This window comes from Oryctolagus cuniculus, chromosome 5 (assembly GCF_051225735.1).
Source record: "Oryctolagus cuniculus isolate XC-2025 breed Fujian yellow rabbit chromosome 5, ASM5122573v1, whole genome shotgun sequence".
NCBI lineage: Eukaryota > Metazoa > Chordata > Mammalia > Lagomorpha > Leporidae > Oryctolagus > Oryctolagus cuniculus.
Window position 1 is genome coordinate 101174503 of NC_142871.1, and position 10529 is coordinate 101185031.

The window sequence follows — 10529 nt, forward strand, 5'->3', positions numbered from 1 at the left end:
TTCATGCCAGTAATTCAAGTGCATACCGGTGGTAGCTCTCACACACTTTGGCACTGTCATCTGAAGTAAATGTCTTTGAACTTAAAACTGCCATATAAAAATATTGATTTTTTTTTTTTTTTTGCCATGGGGTAAAAAAAAAAAAATAGCAGAACAATGAGTCAATTTTTTACTACATTGCCCAAGTCTAATGTTCTTTAGAGAGTTTTCAGAGAATTGCTTATGCAACATCCATCTCTCCCACTGTTTCTCCAGAGGGCTTGTGTTAATCAGTTTCTGAAAGTCCTTCTTTGTTTAGGTGTGTGCAACACCTGGACTGACTTCTCCTGACTTCTGAGTTAACCACACCTCATCTCAAAAGGACTGTGGGTGGAGAAAAAAAGGTAATTGTCACAAGACCCCTCTTTAACCCTAACTTGACTCCTTTTCCCTCTTTTCAGTGTAGCTTATTCCTGAGTCTAAAATTTAGTAGCTCCACTAGGAAAGAGAATCTGTCGAAGTCCTTTGGAGTCCTGAATCACTCATCCATCATAATTACTAACTTCGTTCATTTTATGTCTGGCTGGGAAACCTTTATTCTCTAGTTTAGTTGAAGATATTACTAAAGATTAACATTAAAATCATGCATAGAAAATGCCCAGGCAACAACAGAGACATCAGGGCTGACTCAAACCTTCTCCAGGTTATTTCTTTCTTTGTCAGCAGCTCCTTTATGGCACATTTGTCCTTTTCCCTCTTTTCAATGTAGCTTATTCCTGAGTCTAAAATTTAGTAGCTTCACTATGAGAGACTAGGGAAAAGGAATATTCAGTCTTCCCCAAGAGCTTGTTCCATGCAGAAGCTTGCTTCCAGGTGCCATCTCCTCTTCCGCACCACAGGGATCCTATAGGCCAGTGTTGATGCTCACACCCAGGTAACCACAGGCAAGACCTCTCCAGTTGCCCAAAGGGAATGAAATGCTTCTTCTCACCATTGCTGTTTTCCTCCCCTCCTTTTGAAAAGATATTTTCCTATTTGTCTGTACTTCCTGAGCTTCTTTCAAACTCCTGTTTTTTTTCTTATAGCTTCCTGTACAAATGTATGTCACACTTAGATGTGGAAACTGGCTTAAATGAAATTAGGCTGATATACAATGCCAGATATATGCACATAATCCACCCCCATGCTTCATTTCATTTCCTGATCAAATACTGCTTTAGTAAGAAAGGCCTTACTTGCCATCCACTCCTATCTAAAATAGCTTTTTCTTCTAACTGATTATTTAACCTTCTATGCTTTCCCTTGTCATTAATCTCTACCTATCAATTGATGTCAATTTTCTAGTTGATTATATCTGTCTCTTCATGAATACCATGATATTAAGGATTCACTATTATATATTATACACCCTTGTATGCTAGAACAGTAGCTAGTACATGGTAATCCCTTAATTTTTTTTTTTTTTTTTTTTGCAAAGAAGCACCTATCAGTTTAACAATTGAGAATTGAGGTTTATCTTAACGAGAGTTGCTATTATTATTGCTATGTTAAAGCTAAATATACTGAAGTTCATTGCTTGCCCAAGGCTACACAAGTAGTAAGAAGAGCTGTAATTAAAACTCTGATTTCCTGACTATTCATATGACCATACAAAATGTCTACAAAAAGATAATTAGTATTATAAATATTTATCAATGTTTCTTGGTAGAGAAAGTATAATAAAGGGCATCACATTACACTTTACCACAAGCAACTTTTCATTGGAATGTGTAAGCTCCTAATCAGAATGCAGGATATAAAATGTTAATGAAGGCTACAGTTAATCTGAAAGTTGCAAATCAATCAAGCACTCCAGTTTCTGTCCAGGAACTTATAATATCAAATGATTAAGGAAGGGGCCAGCATTGTGGCACAGTGGATTAATCTACTGCCTGACAGCAGAATCCTATATAAGTGTTCTGGTTTCAGTCCTGTTTGCTCAGCTTCCAATCCATCTTCTTGCTGACATACCTGGGAAGGCGGTGGAAGATAACCCAAGTACTTGGGTCCCCGCCACCCATGTGAGAGACCAGGATGGAGTTCCTGGCACCTGGCCCTCAGGCTGCCCATTTCTAGCTGTTGCAGCTATTTGGGAAATGAACCAGTGGATAGAAGGTGCTACTCTCTCTTTCTCCTTGCTCTTGATCACTTTGCCTTTTAAATAAATGAATCTAAAAAAATTTCTGTTTAAAAAATTATTAAGGAAAAGAAATGGCCAATTTGATTTTACTTTACACTTCTTTGGCCTAATTCTAAAGGTGACTGTTCATTCCTCAAGATGTAACTGATAATGCTTTGCTTTCCTCTCCTTTGAGGAGGGAGGAAGAATTGGTGGGGAAACACATCTTTCAGAGTTTATAAATTCTATTCCTTTCAGCCCCCACTGGTTTCTCTTCCTGCCCTGGAGACACTTAGACATCAGTGATTAAGCAACTAGATTTGGAGCCAGTCAGGTTTTTGTTTAGGCCTTTGAACTTTTTCTTGCTTCCCTTGCAAATGCTTCAGCCTTTAGATTTGTTGGAAAGGAAATGTAAAGTTCTCACATGAACTTTTAGATGAAAGGATTTTAGTTTTTTGAAAGTATTTTTGGTCAGGAGGAGATAGAGTGGACTGTGCTAGAAGTTTTGATTTTGCAAACGTAACAAGACAGCATGTTCTTTCTCAGAAGACTTTCTATCACAAGGTATTTTTTTCAGTTGAAACAACTGTCAATTTTAATATAATGGAAAAAGTAAAGATATGTGATAAACTTAATCTGCAGGATAAACATAGAAAGACTTAAACATTAAGTAAAAAATACCAAAATATTTTAATACTAATTTGTTGTAAAATTTCCAGCACCATTTTCTCCTTTGCTCAGTTTTGTGTGGTTCTGTGTTGCATCAAAAATAAAACATTCTGTCATGTTAATATACAATAGCCACAAAATCTACACAGTATACTACCCTCAGTACTGCTGAAAAGAAATGGTCAATTTTCTTAAAATACAAAAAGTCCCCTATTCAGGTTTCACTGAATAGAATCAGGCACCTGAAACTTTTTTCACATTCTTGCTGTTTTAAAAGTATAGTTGATTATTGTACAGCAAACAAACATTTTATTTGATCTCCCTAAAAAAAAATCATTACATCATATATCTAAGTCTCATCATTGTGAGGGTAGGTGCTTTCCCACTTTTCATCTTAAAAATTATTGAAACATTGAGAGAGCAGTAACAAAAAAGTCCCCAAACAAAAATGATTCATAATCCTACTTAAACTCAAATATTTTAATTTTGCTTGTTGCCTTCCAGTGCCTGTCCATTTTTGTACAGATGCAATCATGTGGTATGTTGAAAGATAACTACTTTGGCTGGCGCAGTGGCTTACTAGGCTAATCCTCCGCCTGCGGCGCCGGCACACCGGTTCTAGTCCCGGTCGGGGCGCCGGTTCTGTCCTGGTTGCTCCTCTTCCAGGCCAGCTCTCTGCTGTGGCCTGGGAGGGCGGTGGAGGATGGCCCAAGTCCTTGGGCCCTGCACCCGTATGGGAGACCAGGAGAAGCACCTGGCTCCTGGCTTCGGATCAGCGCGGTGCGCTGGCTGCAGCGGCCATTGGGGGTGAACCAATGGAAAAGAAAGACCTTTCTCCCTGTCTCTCTCTCTCACTGTCCACTCTGCCTGTCAAAAAAATTTAAAAAATTTAAAAAAAAAGAAGTGTACTTTAAAAACAAGATATGGCTTAGGCATTTGGCCCAGTGATTCAGACACTGGTTGAGATGCCTGCATCTAGATCCTATATCCTACATTTAAGTCTGAGCTCCATCTTAGTTCCAGATGCTAGCTTCCTGCTGTAATGTCTACACTGGTAATTAGAAAGTGATGATTTAAGTATTTGCCTCCTGCCACCCATATGGGAGACCTGTTTTGAGTACGTGGCTCCTGACTCCTCTATTTCTGACCTGGCCAAGCCCTGGCTGTCGTGGACATTTGGGGAATTAATCAGAGAAATGAGTGCTGTGTCTGTTTCTTTCCTGTGTGTCTTTCTGTCTCATTCTCATATAAATAAATCTTTAAGATTATGCATGAATTTCAAAATTATTTTGTACCAAAATAAACCTCAATTCCATATTTCCACAAACTTCAAAATGCTCTTATGAAGTTATCATGTTCATTTCTTAAATCATTGCATTATGGTAATGTACTATATTGTACCAAATTCCTGTTTAAATTGTTTTAATTATTAATATTCCAATTTTTTGTTTCTGTCAATTTGCTTCCTTATAGTAAATTACCTTAAACAATATCACCAACTCAGAAGCATATTTTTAAGCTTTACATGGGTTTAATGGATTTGCTGCATCCATGCCCTCATTGTAGTATAGGTTTAAATGGTTTTTTTTCTCTTATTATTTGACAGGTAGAGTTACACACAGTGAGAGAGAGAGACAGGTCTTCCTTCCATTGGTTCACTCCCCAAATGGCTGCTACGGCCAGCGCTGCGCCGATCCAAAGCCAGGAGCCAGGTAACTCCTCCTGGTCTCCCATGCGGGTGCAGGGCCCAAGCACTTGGGCCATCCTCCACTGCCCTCCTGGGCCACAGCAGAGAGCGGGACTGGAAGAGGAGCAACTGGGACTAGAACTTGGCACCCATATGGGATGCCAGTGTCGCAGGTGGAGGATTAACCAAGTGAGCCACGGCGCCGGCCCCATATAGATTTAAATGGTGATAAGGTAGTACTTGTAAAATGCTAACTTCAAAAATTAATTGATTTGAATTTTTAAGTATAAAAAAGTAGTGCTCTGTATATTACTACAGTAGTTCCCCATTTTCCATTGGGTATATCTTCCAAGACCCCCAGTGGATACTTGAAATCTATGACTTAATACATTTTACATCTTTTTATAGAAATGTTTAGTTTGATCTACTTGAAAGGCAAAAGGAAAGAGGAAGGGAGAGGGAAAGAAAGGGAGAGAGAAAAGAAGGAAGGTGGGTGGAAGGGGAAAGAAAAGAAAAAGATCTTCGGTTGCTGCAAAAGCCAGGGCTGGGCCAGGTTGAAGACAGGAGCCAGGAACACCATCTGGATCTCCTATATGGGTGGTTGGAACTTGAGCACTTGAGTCATCATCTATTGTCTCCAAGGTGAATTAGCAGGAAGCTATATCGGAAGAATAGCCAGAACTGGAACCAGGACACCAACATGGGATGCAAGAGATGCAGGTGTTCCAAGTGGCAGCTTAGCCTGCTGTATCAGAATGCCCGCTCCTGCCTTTTCCACCTCAACTAAGCACTTATCACTCACACACTGTGGCTGTAACTTCTGCAGTTTGAGATGTGACAGCAAAACTCGCATGAATTTCTCTTTTCATCTTTACCATTTCATGAATAGAAGGTTCATTCTTATCATAGATTTAGCAACTTTTTTTCTTTCCTTATTAAGTCAAGAACTTTAACCTTTTCACTTAAAGGAAGCATTTTATAACTTCTGTTTGGTATATCCAAATTTCCAGCATCATACTTTGGTGTTTTGGGATTACTATTAAATAATATAACATTATTTGAACATAATCAATGTAATACCCAATAGTGGATCTCTTAGTCAAGAAGGCTACTACTAAGTGACTAATGGGGCAGGTGCAACATCCAATGTGGCTATACTACACAAAAGGATGCATTGCAGGCAGGATAGAGATTTCCTCATGCTACTCAGAATATATGCATTTTAAAACTTATGATTGTTTATTTTTGAAACTTTCCATTAAACATTTCAGACCATTCTTGACTGCAGGTAACTCGAACAATGTGACTAAGGAGGAACTACTGTAGTTGAATTTCTTCAGTTGAGCGTTACATACTCATAGCTCTGGAAACAGGCATTCTTGATTACATTTTTTCAATATTGATAGACAAGAATTGATCATGCCACGGCTCACTAGGCTAATCCTCCGCCTAGCGGCGCCGGCACACCGGGTTCTAGTCCCGGTTGGGGCGCCGGATTCTGTCCCGGTTGCCCCTCTTCCAGGCCAGCCCTCTGCTGTGGCCAGGGAGTGCAGTGGAGGATGGCCCAGGTGCTTGGGCCCTGCACCCCATGGGAGACCAGGAAAAGCACCTGGCTCCTGGCTCCTGCCATCAGATCAGCGCAGTGCGCTGGCCGCAGCACGCCGGCCGTGGCGGCCATTGGAGGGTGAACCAACGGCAAAGGAAGACCTTTCTCTCTGTCTCTCTCTCTCACTGTCCACTCTGCCTGTCAAAAAAAAAAAAAAAAAAGAATTGATCATGATATTCCATGATCATGGGAGATTTAACATGAACTTTTATATATATCCCATGAAGTTATAAGAGCTGTAAAGTATACATATACATCTGAGCCTTTCATACTTTTCTAATATTAATTGATATTAATATCTTAAAACCAAATTGCACTTCCATTCATTCATGCCTACTCTCTTTAAGATGTATATGTTTACATAGATGTTAGAAGAAGTAAACCGGAATTCAGATCTAACTCTTGGGTGATTATCAGCCAGTTTAAATTTCAGTTTCCTCATCTTTGTGGGGTTATGTACAGTATTTTGATAATTAGTACTCAGCACAGTGCTTGGAACATAGAAAGCACACAATGCAAGCTGTTATTATAAAAGCTGAATCATCATCTTAATCCAGTGGTAATGCAGTGGAAGAACTACCTGCACTTTAGTAAGTGCTTTTATTTTTCTTACTATTTGAAGAATTTATGCTATTCAATTTTTTTTTTTTTGACAGGCAGAGTTAGACAGTGAGAGAGACAGAGAGAAAGGTCTTCCTTTTGTTGGTTCACCCCCAAAATGGCCACTACGGCCGGCGCACTCTGCCAATCCAAAGCCAGGAGCCAGGTGCTTCTTCCTGGTCTCCCATGCGGGTGCAGGGCCCAAGGACTTGGGCCATTCTCCTGCCTTCCTGGGCCACAGCAGAGAGCTGGACTGGAAGAGGAGCAACCGGGACAGAACCGGCGCCCCAACCGGGACTAGAACCCAGTGTACTGGGGCCGCAGGCGGAGTAGCCTAGTGAGCCACAGCGCCGGCCAGTGCTATTCAATATTAACAGTAATTGATAGCAATGCAGCAGTCAACATGTTGCACCAGATGTGTTTCCTGAAGCAAGTCTAAGTGATACAAGTGCACTGTCATGATGAAGTACATGTAAAGCCTACCTACATGGAGGATTTTGCAGTTGATAGTATAATGTAGTTAAACAGGATTGTTGTCCTTACAACAAAATAAGTTTCTCCTTCACAAGTTGACAATGCATAAATTGTGGAAAGATTACACTTAATAAGAAGCATACTATCATAATGGAAAATAAGCTGAATTAATTAATGCCTAAGCAAAAGGAAATATAGGAGCCATAGTGAACCAGAGATTGAACAGTGCTTCTCTTATATAGCGCATATAGTTGAGTCTAACTTTGTTATACAAGTTGATCCAACATGGTCTTTGATTTGTGTGTTTAGTCTGCTCACAGTTACTGTAGTTAATGATGTAGTTGAATTTGGTCTGCCACTTTGCTCTTTTCTGTTTTTCTTATGTATTGCTTATTCTTCAGTCCTTGCTTTCTTGGTTTTGTGTGTGTGTATATTTGAAAATTTTTTCAGTATACCATTTTAATGCTGTTGTCTTGTAAAAGCTATATTTATGTTCCTTTATAATAGTTACCATAGGTATTATAATATGCTGCTTTAAACCTCCACTTTGACTATGACCTTGTCTAAACAAGATAAGAGTCGGAGAACTCAGAGGGCTTCCATAGCCTTGGAAACTCATGACTGGTGCATAGGGAGATTACTGATGCCATAGACAGGAGTGTCAATTGGTAAAGTCAACAACAGGAGTCACTGTGCACTTACTCCTCATGTAGGATCTCTGTCCTTAATGTGCTGTGCATTGAGATTTAATGCTATAACGAGTACTCAAATAATATATTTCACTTTGTGTTTCTATGGGGGTGCAAACTGTTGAAATCTTTACTTAATGCATACTAAACTGATCCTCTGTAAAAAAAAAAAAAGAAAAAAAAAAGAAAAGAAAAGAAAAGAAAAGAAACTATCAACTCCCAACTTGACTCTCACTGGGATTAAACATGACAATAGGTCTGATCTGATTTCATCATCATTAAAAAAAATCATCTATTATTTTTCACTTTATGTTTCTGTGTGGGAGCAAACTGTTGAAATCCTTACTTAATGTATACTAAGCTGATCTTCTGTATATTAAGATAATCGAAAATGAATCTTGATGTGAATGGAAGGGGAGAGGGAGTGGGAAAGGGGAGGGTTGTGGGTGGGAGGGACGGTATGGCGGGGAAGCCATAGTAATCCATTATTCGTACTTTGGAAACGTATATTCATTAAATAAAAGTTAAAAAAAAAGTGACATTTCTAAAAAAAAAAAAAAGAAATTCAAAAAAAAAAAATAATATGCTGCTTTAGTTCTTCAAAATCTTAAATCATTATTTTTTAACTTTTTAGTTTTCATTAATTAGTTTTTAACAGATTCAATGTGATTTGTAGATACAATTCTAAGAACATGATATTCCCTTGCTCCCTCCATCTTTCCTCTTCTCTCCCTTTCACCTTCTTTCCTTTTCCCTTTTTTTAAACCTTTTGAGCTAACATATTTTAAAATTATATTACTGTAAAAAAGATTTAATACTTTATCAAATAAGAAATTTAACAAGTGAGAAACAAAATATAGTTAGGTAAAACTTTGTCGAACTAATGATTAAGAATGTTTACTGCTACAGTTTTAATGATCTGTGATTCCTTTAAAATTTACTGTACATGGGTGAAATGATCATTTTTCCATTCAGTTATGGTTTATAGCTGTTGTGTGTATTCCCAGTAAACTAGAGTCTTTCTGCTTTTACCTGTTAAATTTTTTAAATTATTACTGAACTAACTTTTGTAAAATTATTTATGAACCTTGTAACACTGTAGTTCCATTTGTCTTTCTTCCATTCATTGTTCTCTTATTACCTTGTAGAATTCATCTATCTGCAGTACTTAAAACCCAAAATACAATATTATATATTTTCCTTTAAGTAGTCATGCCTTCAAGAAATTAAAAAGTATGCAAGTAATAATAAAATACCTGAGTAGCAATTAAAATGCAGTGCTTGTAAAATAAATCCTATAATTCATGATTATATATTGATTATGAGAATTTCCAATTTTTTTAACCACCTAAGAGGTCAACTCATTATGAAGTAGAGAAAAGAAAATGCTGGGCAGCCAGCTGGGCTCACTCACTTGCTCCCTGAACAAATCTTTAGTCAAGTGCCATATCACCATAATCAAGGCCCATCAACAGACAAAACTGAAAATGTGAAATGCTTGACTTACGAAGATCTCTTTAGCACATTTTAAATCATTTACTGTTCATTACCTTGATCACTATTAGTAGTTCAAAAATATAAGCTGCTGCTTTTTCTCATCTATTTAGGCACTTTAGTAACTATTTGATATTGTAATATGGAGTCTTTGCATTTCATTCTATTAGAATAGAAAAATCAGCAGTGCTTTGGGTTATAGTGACACCTGGTGGTACTGGTTTTTAAAATTCTTTTAAATTTGCTCTTATTTTGTCTAGAATACTTTACAAGCAATTATTTTATCAACTCGGTTATTTCTTAATAGGACTCTCGCTTCCTGGGCTCACTTTCCTTTTTTGTGGTAGAGACACTCAGGCTAGCTGCCCTGATGGAGAAAGCAGCAAATGTTCCTTACATGTTTGGCTTGAGAAAAAGATCTGTGCTCAACATACAGAAGAAAACTAATCAAGGCAGAAAAATACAGGCATTGTCACGTGGTAAAATTGGAACCATTTGTACTAGTGGCATGATATGAAGTACTTCTGAGGATGTGTGTTTAATGAGGACATTTTATTCTATCTGTTTATGAAAGCTGAGGCTTAGAGAGGATTATAGAAAGAACCCAAAATTGCAAAGTTGATCAACTTGATTAAATCTCACGGGTAACTATAATTTCAAATGAACCGTATCTGTAATTTGGATGATGAAGGAAACAATCTAAATTTAAATGGTTCAATTTTCAAATGTGTATGCATGTTACAAATGTTCATTATGTTTTTTAAATAATGTTGCCAATAAAGTTGAAAATATTTTTTGACACCCTGTCCCTGCCTACCCCTCACCCTTATCTTTCACCAATGGTAACTACCACTGTTGATTTGTTTTGTAGCTTTCCAGAAACTCCTCCCTGCTCATGTGTGCGTGTGCACACACACACACACACAAATAGATTGGGTGTTAAATATAGAGGCAGGTGCTTGCTTTTGTGTTTGATGAATAATGGATAGTAGCTTTATACTGACAAAACCTGTTTATTGGAGGGACGAGCCTCATCAAAATCTGGACCTGCTGTAAGAACAAGTAGATGTTTTATAGCAGTGACAGTTATTTCCAAAGTTATTTAATATACCTGGAATAAATATTCATTTTACCTAAAATTCTAGCAAGACCACTATTTCTCAGGTTAAATTA